The following is a 13487-nucleotide window of genomic DNA, read 5'->3' on the forward strand; positions in this document are numbered from 1 at the left end:
CAAAGTAGATAGCCAAGAATAGGTGCTTGATTACTCTTTAGAAGAGCATTTAAAATTCATATGCTATAGTGATAAGTTACCTGAAATAGAAAAATGGGTACGGTTTTTGAAAATGTGTATTGGAAATGCCACTTTCAAAGTTTCAGGAAACTAGGAAAGGGCTGTGTATGTGTGTGCATGCATATTGTGTATATACATACACCCAATGCTACAAAAATATGTTGTGTTATATTAAATCAATTGTCCAGCTGCCAAGGAAGCATGAACATCATGGCTTATGCAATTCAATAACCCACCACTTCCTTCCCTGGAAATATCAGTAGCAGAAACGAAATGGAAATATCATATCCATGATTTGTACCTTCATCTAGTCAAGCTAGATGAACAAGGTAGTCCTCGGGCAAAGAGAGACAAGGTAAATGGCCTTCAAGACAACGCTCATGCCAATGGATTCACATTCTTATAATTGAATTACTGAGAAAAGGATGCCTCTGAAAATGCATAATGAAACATTCATTTTCAGGTGATAACAACTAGGCTTCGTATGGGGACTGTACACTCTCATAGGGTGCAAGAAAACTCCAGAATCTCTAATGGTTGTTGATATGCATGATGTACCTACAAAGGAAAAAGGCTAGAATAGGTGACATGATGGGTCCAATCATTCACATTTCCTGTCACCCCAAGTACAAAATCCAATTCAAATTTATTACCAAAATACTTAAGAAACCTCATATCTAGCTTCTCATTCTCAAGAGCCTCTGAAGATAAGGCACAAGCCAGGATGCCACAAGGAATGTAGCATAAATGAAACCTAATGCTTGCAAACATCAAGCTTATTCCTAATACCTAATTTAATGGCAGGAAGATATAATGCCAAGTATAAGAAAAGAGCCAATGCGGCTATACAATCAACTCATAAATCATAAGAAATTTCCCCTTGTGTTTGGTAACAAACCAAAATAAGGAAACCTTGAGTTCCCCCAATGTTTACGTTTTAACTTCTGGAAATTTGTTGATGAAGAATAAGGATGGGTTGATCATATCCAGATTGATTTATATCTCTGCATGCAAGGTCCATCCTCTACTAGATAGGGTTGATATAAAAGTGATCATTGGGATACAAATAGGACAACCCACTATCAAACAAACAATCATATCTAGAACTTACAAAAAGGTCTCACCAGAGGCTAATTTGAAATGGAAGAATGTAAATGGAAGAAATCTCTGCGGGCTTTGTGACAGAATTGCCCCAGACAATTAGGAAGCATGACTCTCTTATTTTGGTAATAAGTGCACTTACCAAGGTTATCCCTGGTAGTACAAACTTAGAATATCTTAGCCAGATAAACAATAAGCCTCATACACATTATTCAATATTGCTTATAACAACAAATGCTATAGTATAAGCAAAATTAAACAGGGAAAGCTAATGCAATAGTTGAACCTGAATTATAGTCCATCGGGCTGTAGTTTAGTGCTCGAATGGAGCAGTTGTTGTGATGAAGATCCAGGTTCAAATCCGGTGGGCATGCTCCTCCCTTGCATAGGATTTGCTGGTTGTGGCTATTGTTTAGACTTCAGGCGTTTGGGTTTGGTTCATCTTGTTGAATAATGTTAATTATATTTGTTTGTGTACTGTCCATATCCTTGTGATCATTGTTGGCCAAAATTAAAGTATTTTGAGATGGCTTAGTACCAGCGACCCACCCATAGCCACTACAATTACATGGGATAGGGCAATTTTCTGGGTCCACTGTTTAAAAAAAGGCATCTTCCAGTCTTACAAAAATAGTTTAATCTGAATCATTTAGTTCATTCTTACAAAAATAGTTTAATCTGAATCCTTCATTAGCTCATTGCCGATGGTTCTTTCAGAATGTTAGCCAAGTTCTCTCTGTAGCTAGAGAGGCAGGGGATGTTCATTAACTACTCCTTTGGATTTGCGACATTACTAATTTGAGTCTGTGGCTGTAAGGTTAATGCATTTCTCTATTTTCTGCCTATGGCCTATTTATGAGATACAATTCTATGTGTACTCAAGTAATAATATCTGACCTTTGTTCTATGTCTTGTACAAAGATCTTTGTGTTCATTCTTACAAAAATAGTTTAATCTGAATCCTTCATTAGTTCATTGCCTCATGCTCAGCACGCCATTGTTTTAGCAGAGGATGCTAACATTTTCACCGAAGAGTACCTGGGTGGCGAGCTGCAGAGTGGAATTGCAGAGCGGAGGAATGGAGGTGCCGAGTCGAATTGGAGAGCAGCCCGCGGGTGACCATTTTCTCAATTTGAATTGGAACCGTCAATAACTTTCCGCGGCTGCAATTCCAGCTCGTCCCCGATCTGTCAGGGGATGTCAGGTCCTCCAGCTGCGATTGGTGATTTTGTCAGGGAATGTCAGGATAAAATCAGAAATTCCAGGGGAGGGTGGCGGAGAAGGAGGGTGGCGGAGCTAGGGGAGGGTGGCAGAGGGCGGAGGGATTGCCGGTGGCCTGAGCCGGACGATTTTCTAGCCGGTGACGAAACGGGCCATTCCTCCGCCTAGGTAGACTACTCCGCCAGAAAATCGAAACCATGAACCTTCTGCCAGTGTCTCTCTTTTCAATGTACTTAACAAAACCTGTGTCTCTTCACACAACCACAGCCTTCCAATCCAAAGTTGATTGATGGCCCACCAAAAGTGTCTCCTTTTGTTTATCCCTTACTACAGTCTTTTATCCAGCTAACTATATCGAATTCTCCTAATGTTGTCAATCCGCAGGGGTTCGAGGGGAGGAGGGTCCGGTCAAGGGGGGTATCCAGTGGCTAAAAACAAAGTATAACCTTCCAGAAACAGTAAGACTGACCCTTACAAAGAAACGGAACATGGGAACATGTTAAGGCACAAACATAGCCCGGGGATTTGACAACAAAATCCGTAGTGCCTTCTCCTCTTCCAGAGTAGAAACTAGGGAGTATTTCCATGGCCTCTGGACAGGAATTCGGCAACTAAATCCATAAAACGCACATGCCATCGAACATTGTTTTTCTTACCCATTCTCCTCTTTTAACAGAAAGCTTCAATTAATTTTCAATGGAATAAACCTATCATGAAATCTATTATTCATTATCCTTAGAATGAAATCTGAATTTAAAGGTAGGCTTAAAATCCAGTCTTCCTCTGGATACGGAGAGTTGTGGATACGGAGAGTGGAGACTGCAGGGATAGCACAAGTCTTTTTTATTATATTTTTGTCCGGAATTTATTAACGTAAACTATATTTTGTAGTGTTTTCTGTCAGAATTTTGGAGTTTTTTTTTTAAATGTTTTCAGGTGTTTTTTTTTGGAGCAAAAGAAGTGATTCATAATTCTGGCAGCATTGTCTAATTTGACAGAAATCTAACCAACAAAATGAAGCGATTCATAATTTTGGGGACAATGTCTAATTTGACCGGAATCTTAAAAAAAAAAAATATTTTAGTTACTAATTTAGCAATTAAAAAGTTGTTTATTTTTATTAGATTATGATGACTATAATATAATAATGTGGTTGATATACGGTTATATCTATCGTTTTTTACTTTTTATAATTTAATTTGCTTATGACAATGATGTCAATTAGAGTATACTAACCACATTTACTAACATGGTTGTGCTAGTATCAACTTCATAAGAAAAAGTTATAATTTGTACATTTATTTGTAGGGTGTAGATATTCGTATAATTTGTATTTTTTAATATAAATATACAGTCAATGTAGTTGAAATAATATATATATTTTCCATAGGTCTCTCTCAAATCTAGTTATCATGTTTGTCATATATATATATATATAGGTCTCTCTCAAATCTAGTTATCTCTCAAATTTAGTTATCATGTTTGTTTTATATATTTATATGACAATTTTCTCACTTGGCCTTATTTAGAGTTGTTGAGCAAAATGTTGAATATTGTTGTAATGACTTTAGTGTAAGTATTCTTACTAAGGGTAGTTGTTATTTGGCATGGTACCAACAAGGTAAACACTTCTGAATATAATTGTGGGCTGGCCTAATAGCAGGATATAATTCCTTTCTTCTTCAACAAGTAATTAATGCATGGCATGTAAAAAAAAAAAATAAGCATCATTACCTGGATTTCAAATTCTTTCAAGTACAACACTTTTCCAAAATTTCATTTCCAATTTAATCAAATCTAAACTCAAAATAAATATAAACTAAATAAAATTCAAAAATCATCTAAACTCAAAATAAATATAAACTAATTAAAATTTAAAAAATATTACATAACCAGTAATACATAAATATTCACATTGTTGTGTAACAAATACAACAAATATACCTTATTATCTTTGCTCTAGATATTGCATTGAGTTTTTGATCAAACCCACATTAATTTGAGTTTGACTAAAAAAAATTACAAAGTTTCTATAATTTAACTTTAGGCATTAAAATTTAATATTATTTGACAAATTTTTAATTTATTTTTATACAATCAAATTGAACATCTTATTGTTCATCTAACTATACATAGCTCACATCCTAAACATAGTCTTGTAATTTATATATTAATATTATATTTCTTGAATTAATTAATTGAAGCTTTACTTTGCTTATGCCAAAAGGTGAAGCTTGATTGGGGTCTAATATAATATAATGATTGAGAGACAAAGTTAATTTAATTTGTAAGTTGATTGAATAGATGATTCTCTGATTTTATTTTTATTTTTTTTCAATAATATAATTCCTATCTCAAAAAGCTACTCAAATTAGTTTTCCAAAATACTGTCAAAGAGAAGACTTCACGTCCATCATAATAACTACTTTCTAATTGACAACAACATTGAACTACCTTTAGTTGGCATTACCACAGGCAATACCAATTTCATAAATTAGTATGTGAAAATTTCCCAGTGGTTAATTGTAGGATTACCATCTTTTTACGATTCAAACATTCAAATAAATTTCATGCATCAAAAGCTATATATTATAATGTAGTGTACAACATTAATTTTTTAATGGTTTTTTAATTAAAATAAAAAGAAAATTAAATTTTATAATTTTAAACTAATGGTTTTTCCATATTTATTTTTGAAATAATATTTAAAATAATTATATATAATTGAATAAAAATAAATTTCTCATTTTAAACTTTTTTTATAAGTATTTATAAAATATGTCTATTTCCAATATCTTATTTTATATTTATTTTCGGCCATCTCGAAACAGATAAACTCGTGATGGATTCGGACCTGCATTTGCCTATAGCGATGTAGGTAGAGCAATAGAATGCCAACGGAAAGACGGAGTTATGAACTGAAATGACACGAAAGGCAACCATTCCAATGGGGCCTGGAAATTGTAATTGCATAGGACAAGTTGCTAATTATCAGAATGTATAAATTTACCAGTTTGTGAATCGTGGTTGTCCTTATCAGACGAAGCATATTCTCTTAAGCCCTTATTTAATCCGTTGATTTAAAAATAAATAAAAAATCACAAGGCCACATCCACTGTGACCTGAAATTTCACAAGGCCCAAGCCCAAGTGACCAAGGGTTTGAATGGAAAGCTCTAATCCCTAAAATTTCAAGTTAAATCCTCAAGTTCTCCAAGGAAAAGAAAGCTTTTAGAGAGAATTTCTTAGCCTCTAGTGAGTATTGAAAGGCAATTATATAGGAACTAAATTACAAATAAGAATCATGATGACATAGAGATCTTTACCATCCAACAAAATCACTCAAAATCCTTTATTCCATAGCCATTGGCTAGGCTTTTCTTTAAGGATTCAAAGGGGTTATTCAAAGTTTTTCTCTAATTGAAGCCTTCAAACATTCCCATCCTAAAAAGGGAATCTTACAACTAATTAGTAGCAGAAAAAGTTACAACATAGCTTTTCAAATTTCAAATCCTAAACTAGACAATGAAGTCCACACAAGCCTACATAAAAACTTTTAGCCAAATTCTAACTAGATCAAGAGTTATTCAATGAATCCTATAACCATTGATATTAGATGTTCTATGAAGACTCCTACTTTTGAGTCTCCACTATACCGTCTAATTCCATGTAATCAATAAGACCTTATCATCATGACATTAGACTTGGAACTCACTTGGCCTATCTAGAGCAAACTTGTCACACCTTTACACCTGCGGTAGTCTTTCAACCGCTTATAGTGAGGTGCGGTACTACCAATCGTTTTCTTTTCACCAATACTTACGATTGTAGACTACGCTTAACATTCCATACTTAGTCTTATTTCCGTTACCAAGTATTATTAATGTGTTCTTTTATACAAGTGAAAGCCCATAACATTCACATAAACAACATTATACAAGAGAAATGCACAACAGTATAAAGGGAGGGGCAACTCCCTGTGACATGAGTCTACCCGAATCCATATATTATACAATCTTCACTTTTACAAAGTACAAGTTAAATCTTGGGAAACCCCAAATTTACACTTAGCCAATTTTACAATCTTCGGCAAACTCGGTTGCCCAGCTCTTCAGTGCCTCCGCACGACTCACCAACCCTTTGTTCACCTCGTCGCACGATCGTGTTGTTTGCCCAACTCGGGCGCGCCTCCAAGTCGCCACACACGGGTGCCTCTGCCCGAGACACACTTCCGTTCACAATCTCGTCACACCGTGCATACTTGCACGACGGGTGGGCGCTCATCCAAGTCACCCAAGAACCCGTGCCAAGTCATTGCACAAACTAGGCGCCCACCAACGTTTCACTGTTGGGCACTCCGTCGCATAAACCTGGGCGCCACACACCCGTGCACACCCTTACCCAACCGCCGGGCACTCCTGCCCGCACCCTTCACCCACAACCGAGTCAAACGCGTCCTCCTTCGTGCGGCTAGCCCAAGAATGGGCGCATCCCAACCTGCGCCTCTTCTCCTTAGCTTTGCGCACTTTAGACCTGCGCCTTTACTCCTTGAGCGAAGATGTTCAAGCGATTGTCGATTGTGGAAATGCCTCCATGCACTTCCAATGTATATACGTGTGGCAGGGCGAGTTGGCTCACCCGGCCGACTCGTCCTCCACGCACTACGAGCCCCTACTTCTTCACAAACGCATCGTCGGCTTGCCTTCAAGTAAGGGTCGACCTTCATAAGGTTTACACCATGCTCCTATGTGTATAAGTTCAGCTCACCCTCCTCATATCTCCAAGTTGAGCTCACACTTCCACCGCAGTTGCACTTCGTTTACTCCAATCGCGCGCACGCTGTCCACCCGTGGTCACACTTCATCTGGCGGGCATGCCAAGGACCGCAGGTCCTTACATCCTCCTCCACCTAAAGTCATTTTCGTCCTCGATAACATACCATCCTAGTAGCCATCCACCAAGATCATCAACAACTGTCTTATCCATGATGTCAACTCCTCCACATACTGCAACCATCTCTGCAACATATGTAGAACCATCGTCTCCATCATATCTCGTCTCGGCAACCATCTGTCACCAAGATCACCATACCAAGGTATACACCTCATCGGTATGTCATACATCGGAAATCATATCAATCCATGACCATCGACCACCCTGTCACGATCTCCACATGCTGCTCTCCATCGTGGAAGGCTGGCCCCTCCATCTCAAGCTACATGCTTCCTGCAACCTCTCGTGTCAACCTCATCATGTGTTGTCCTCATGTGATCTACTACCATGATACTCCAACAAATGCTAACACATTTCTGTACACTTTCGGACCCCATGTTTGAACTAGTCGGGTGATCAGTCAAACTGTCACGCTCAAACCATGAGAATGCACATCCTCATGCCACCATCAGTCGTTTCTCAGAACATCCCGTCACATCCTCAACTCGATCAAGAATCCATCTCCATACAAGTATAAGCCATTCTTAGGTCCATGAAGTAGTCCTCATCTCATCTGCAACATGTTGTCCATGATGTCTGGCCCTAATGTGCTACATGCAATCAGCCACATCTACCCCAACATCATCATCCATATGTGTGTGCCTCCTTAATATGAAAAGACCATCTCATCAATCCGACTCTCAATGTGCCACATCCAGGTCCATGAAGCAACCTCCATCATATCTGTAATGTGCCATCCCTCAAGTCTGCCATAGAAACAAGTATACACCTATCTCATCTATCCATGTGCTGCCCATGATCATAGATCAATTAGCCCCATGTGTCAAAGTGGTTAAGTCTCGTCTCAACCCATGCCCAAGTGTTGCCACCAAGGCGTCATCATCGTCGTAACTCCATCACTCCAAAATGTCTCGTATTGATCTTCCACATCAAGTTACTCTTTCAAGCCATTCTCGTACATGTACTTGAAAGTATGCACCCCATCCTGCATCAAAGTCCCTGACCTCAGCTCCTTAATGCATCAGATCCTCTAAGTCCACCATATATGAAGTCCATAAAAGTCACAACCTCATGTCGTCATGAGCTCCATGAGTCATCTCCATCCCACATCTCAGCAAGCATACAAGTCTCGGCCCAAAGGTCTCTGCAAGATGCCTCAGCTCTCCACGTAGTAGGAATGCTCCATAGTTTGCTCACAACTCCATCCAAGTCCATGGCCTTGTTGTACATAAGTGCACAACCTCTCCATCGGCTCACAAGTAATAAGTCTCCATGTCACATCAACAAATCCACCTGCACAACATCCCTGCCCTGGCACTCCTCATTGGATGCCCATAAGTGACACCTCTATAAGTGCTCCTGCATAATGTCCCTCCATAAGACTGCCATGCTCCATGTCTCCAACCTGATGTCCATGACTAAGTTTCCCATGTAGTCCATCTATATAGACCCATCACAACAATTGGTCATCCCTATCCAAGTTTGCAATCTTCGGTTTAGTGAACTTGGTCACCCAACCATATCATCATCATCACGAGTCCCTTCCATCATAGCTCCCCCACTAAAGGTTCCACCAAGACTTGCTCTTGGTCTCGGCCATGAGAAGTCCACCCAAGCATCATCATATCCAAGTGTGTGCCCTCCAATCTATCCATGAGTCATGCTGGGCACTTAGCCAATTCTCCATGTGGCTAAAGCATGACCCATTCCTCCACAATGATCATCATGTTCCTCCCTTGTCACGGGCCTTTGTACCTTCTACCATAAGGTCACAAACAACCCCAACAAGTCCTACAACAATAAAAAATCCTTGCTTCTCCATACAAGGTCTCATCATAGACATCTATGGTAAGATGCTCCCTTGCATCGGCAAACTGACTTCGCCCTTCCCTGCATACGGTCCATCTACCAAATGCTCAAGTGAAACACAAGTATCAATACTTAGTTCATCATCATGATCATGAGGCTCCTCCATGTGAGTATCCTCATCCATCCATGTCTGTAAACTGCACGATCCTGGTCCAACTTGATCAATCTCAAGTTCATCCCCCATCGTTGTCACATCTGCAACATCCTCAATCATCACAGCTTCCTCTTCCTGGTTAGCACAATCTGCAACTTCATCCTGCCCCATCGTCCAACCATGTTGAAGAAGTTCGTCTTCAACATTTTTTTCCAAGACTTCAAGTTCCTTTTGAATCCGGGGATTCTCTTCTTTCAACCGCTTCAACCTGTATAAGGTAAACAAGAGCTTCCCTTCGCATTCTTCCAAACCTGCCATGTCTTGTCGTTCAGCTTGGTCCAAGGACTAAGCTTCACCTCTACTAAACCTATTTCACCATTCACCTGAATCACCCTGATATTCCACCTATCACCTGCAAAACTTGAGCTCCCTGTCAAGTCTTCGGTCTTCGTAGAATCAGCTCCTTGATTCAGCTCACCAAGTTTCCTGTAAAACTTGGACCAGCTCTGATACCAATTGTCATGCCCCTACACCTGCAGTAGTCTTTCCACCGCTTATAGCGAGGTGTGGCACTACCAATCATTTTCTTTTCACCAATACTTATGATTGTAGACTACGCCTAACATTCCATACTTAGTCTTATTTCTGTTACCAAGTATTATTAATGTGTTCCTTTATACAAGTGAAAGCCCATAACATTCACATAAACAACATTATACAAGAGAAATGCACAACATTATAAAGGGAGGGGCAACTCCCTGCAATATGAGTCTGCCCGAATCAATATATTATACAATCTTCACTTTTACAAAGTACAAGTTAAATATTGGGAAACCCCAAATTTACACTTAGCCAATTTTACAATCTTCGGCAAACTCGGTTGCCCAGCTCGTCGGCGCCTCTGCACGGTCGCCGCACGACTCACCAACCCTTCGTTCACCTCATCGTATAGTCCTGTTGTTTTCCCAACTTGGGCGCACCTCCAAGTCGCTACACACAGGCGCCTCTGCCCGAGACACACCTCCGTTCACAATCACAACACTTCACCAAAAGTCACATTGTGCATACTTGCACGACGGGCAGGTGCTCATCCGAGTCACCCAAGAACCCATGCCAAGTCGTTGCACAAACCGGGCGCCCACCAATGTTTCACCGTTGGGCACTCCATCACATAAACCCGGGCACTACACACCCGTGCACGCCCTTACCCAACCGTCGGACGCTCCTGCCGGCACCCTTCACCCATAACCGAGTCAAATGCGTCCTCCTTCATGCATCTAGCCCAGGAATGGGTGCATCCCAGCCTGCGCGTCTTCTCCTTAGCTTTGTGCACTTTAGACCTGCGCCTTTACTCCTTGAGCGAAGATGTTCAAGCGATTATCGATTGTGGAAATGCCTCCACGCACTTCCAATGTATATACGTGTGGCAGGGCGAGTTGGCTCACCCGGCCGACTCGTCCTCCACGCACTACGAGCCCCTACTTCTTCACAAACACATCGTCGGCTTGCCTTCAAGTAAGGGTCGGCCTTCATAAGGTTTACACCATGCTCCTACGCATATAAGTTCAGCTCGCCCTCCTCATATATCTCCAAGTTGAGCTCGCACTTCCACCGCAGTCGCACTTCGTTTACTCCAACCGCGCGCACGCTATCCACCCGCGATCGCACTTTATCCGGCGGGCGTGCCAAGGACCACAGGTCCTTACAAAACCAATCTCCCTTGGTTGAGAGTCACTGAAAGTCTAGCACAACCAACCAGTTATCATAGCTTTCCAAGATGTTTAGCGGTTGTCTTATTTTCCGTAATATTTTAATTGATAAATCCATATAACATAAACATCCCATGTCTTATTTACCATAACATCTTAATTGATAAATCCATATACAAACATAAACATTAAAGATATCCATGACTAAATATCTCTTACTTCCGTGCTCAAAATCATGAAAACACATCATAAGAACACATTAATATCCATAGATAGCAATAAGAATATCACACAATCGTCATAGCCATATTTAATACTTCATACCATGATCAACCATCATAACGACTGGAATGTTTATTTAGTAGAAAAGTCCATAAATATACACAATTTATCAAGATAATTTTTATTACATTTAATATGTTTTACATTATATATTAAAAGTCCACATGGAAACTTATCACTTCATGATCAATGCTTCTTGCAATGAGATGATTGAGCCATGTTCTATCCCACCATAGGCTCAAGTATCTAATCTATCCTTTATAACCAGTAGCCCCCAATAAGAACCATGAAGTTCAAAGTATTATGGGGTTTTCTCATTTTTTTTTCATAGTAATCACCTAGAACGAAATTTTCTCTTAAGTCATTAGGGGCATATAGATGGAAGCCATTATCCTCCATCCATATATAAATAAATATACAATGCTTCAAGATACTGATCCAATGCTTATTATTATTAGCAATGTTGCATAAACAAGCTTCCATGTCATAGAGGAAATCCTGTGCCAACCCAACAATACCTTAGCATTTTCCCTTCCTTTTCACTTTTTTTCTTACATCAAACATTTCCATGCTCAATTTGTGGCTTTCTACCTCACGTTAACGACTATAATGTTAGATTTTGTCACCCAATTAGGTGGATTATAGTTGATTCATTATCACAAAATCATCATGCCCATGAGAGCCTCTTATACTATACTCACTCTCATGGATGCACACATCTTTCTTTCTCTTTTTTACAAATGTTTTTTCTTTCTATCTCTCACTTTTTGTTTCCCCATGAGAGCCTCTTATACCATACTCATTCTCATGGATGCACACATCTTTCTTTCTCTTTTTTGCAGATGTTTTTTTCTTTCTATCTTTCCCTCCCATGAGTTTTGGTATCCATTCCTTGCTTTTCCCTTTCAAGGATTTTCATTCTTGATCCATTGCAGGTAAGAACTACTCATCAGACTATGATGAGGAGTTTTTGGTTTATATTATGCTCATACTTTGCATGATAAAATATGGTAAAACCAAACCACTTCCATAAATATGAAAGTCCCTATCCCATCCTTGCCATTAGGAGCCATTAGCTATTTTCCTAGAGAAAGCTAATATTATGAATATTTGGCTCAGCTAATCAATTATTCTCGATGATTGGTTCAACAAAGTCCTTTTTTATTTATTTCCATCCCCGTCATGGTTTCTCATGGCGGGTATAAGGATTTACCTCCTCATTTATTATTAAAGAATAATTATAATTATTCAATTTTTAACCATCTTACTTTTACATATTCTTATAAGTATTATTAACATAATTAATTACAATTACAATTACAATATTCTTGAGGACTAAGGACTTGGGGTGTTACAAAAAATTTAGAAGATATTGGAAGAGATAAAAGTTCAAGCTATGAAAAGCTTGTATGAAAATGTTATTTCTAGGTATAAGAGCATTGAACAAATTTATTGGAATATCTAAATGTCCCTTGTCCCCTTCCTTTCTTGACATATAAATTGACAACTTTTAAGAGTGTTTAGAAGAATAAGATTGTATTGGCCTGATCTCATATTCATTACTCTTCTTTTGTTCTCTTCATGAGAATTGTTTCTTTCACGAGGTTTCCTTAAAATCTTGGCAAACAAATAAGGATCGTGCAAAGGTATGATTGTTAATAATGGCAAAAGGAATGCCATGATAATTAAATCCAAGAAGATCACCTATGATACTTTTCTATACTAAATAAAAACTTGAAAGAATTTCCTTCATATGAATATCTCTAAATATGTATATATCACAAGCTTAACCAAACAATGGAGAAAGATACAATAGATTCATCACAAATTTATAACTATCACAGATTTATAACTTATAATCTCAAATTTGCTGGAAATACACCTATTCTATCTATCTTCCTCATAGAATTACATTTTTTCAGTTGACAACATACTTATGAACATGCATGTAAAGTATAAGAAGAAGTTAAACAACATAGAAGATGGGAAACTTCTTAAAATTAATTAAAAAGACTTTTCCTTTTCACTAATTATTGACTAAACTAAACCCTAAAAACAAAAAACAAAAAATAACATCATTTAACCATAAATTATTAAAATTCATCCGGCTAAAATTAATAATATAAAAAAACAATAAAATAAAAAAATAAAAAGTTAAATATCATCTCAAATTAATATACCGACATATTTTTAAACCGA

The 13487-nt window shown here is 38.5% G+C and overlaps 1 protein-coding gene across 1 annotated transcript in view; it reads right to left on the reverse strand.

Moving 5' to 3' along the window:
* The window catches only part of LOC149217832 (NAC domain-containing protein 22-like), a 198308-nt gene that overhangs the window by 76366 nt on the left and 108455 nt on the right, over positions 1–13487 (reverse strand). The window lies entirely within an intron of this gene.

This window comes from Pinus tabuliformis, chromosome 1_1, assembly GCF_031772625.1.
Source record: "Pinus tabuliformis cultivar Carrire ecotype Pingquan chromosome 1_1, CPIR1, whole genome shotgun sequence".
Taxonomy (NCBI): Eukaryota; Viridiplantae; Streptophyta; class Pinopsida; order Pinales; family Pinaceae; genus Pinus; species Pinus tabuliformis.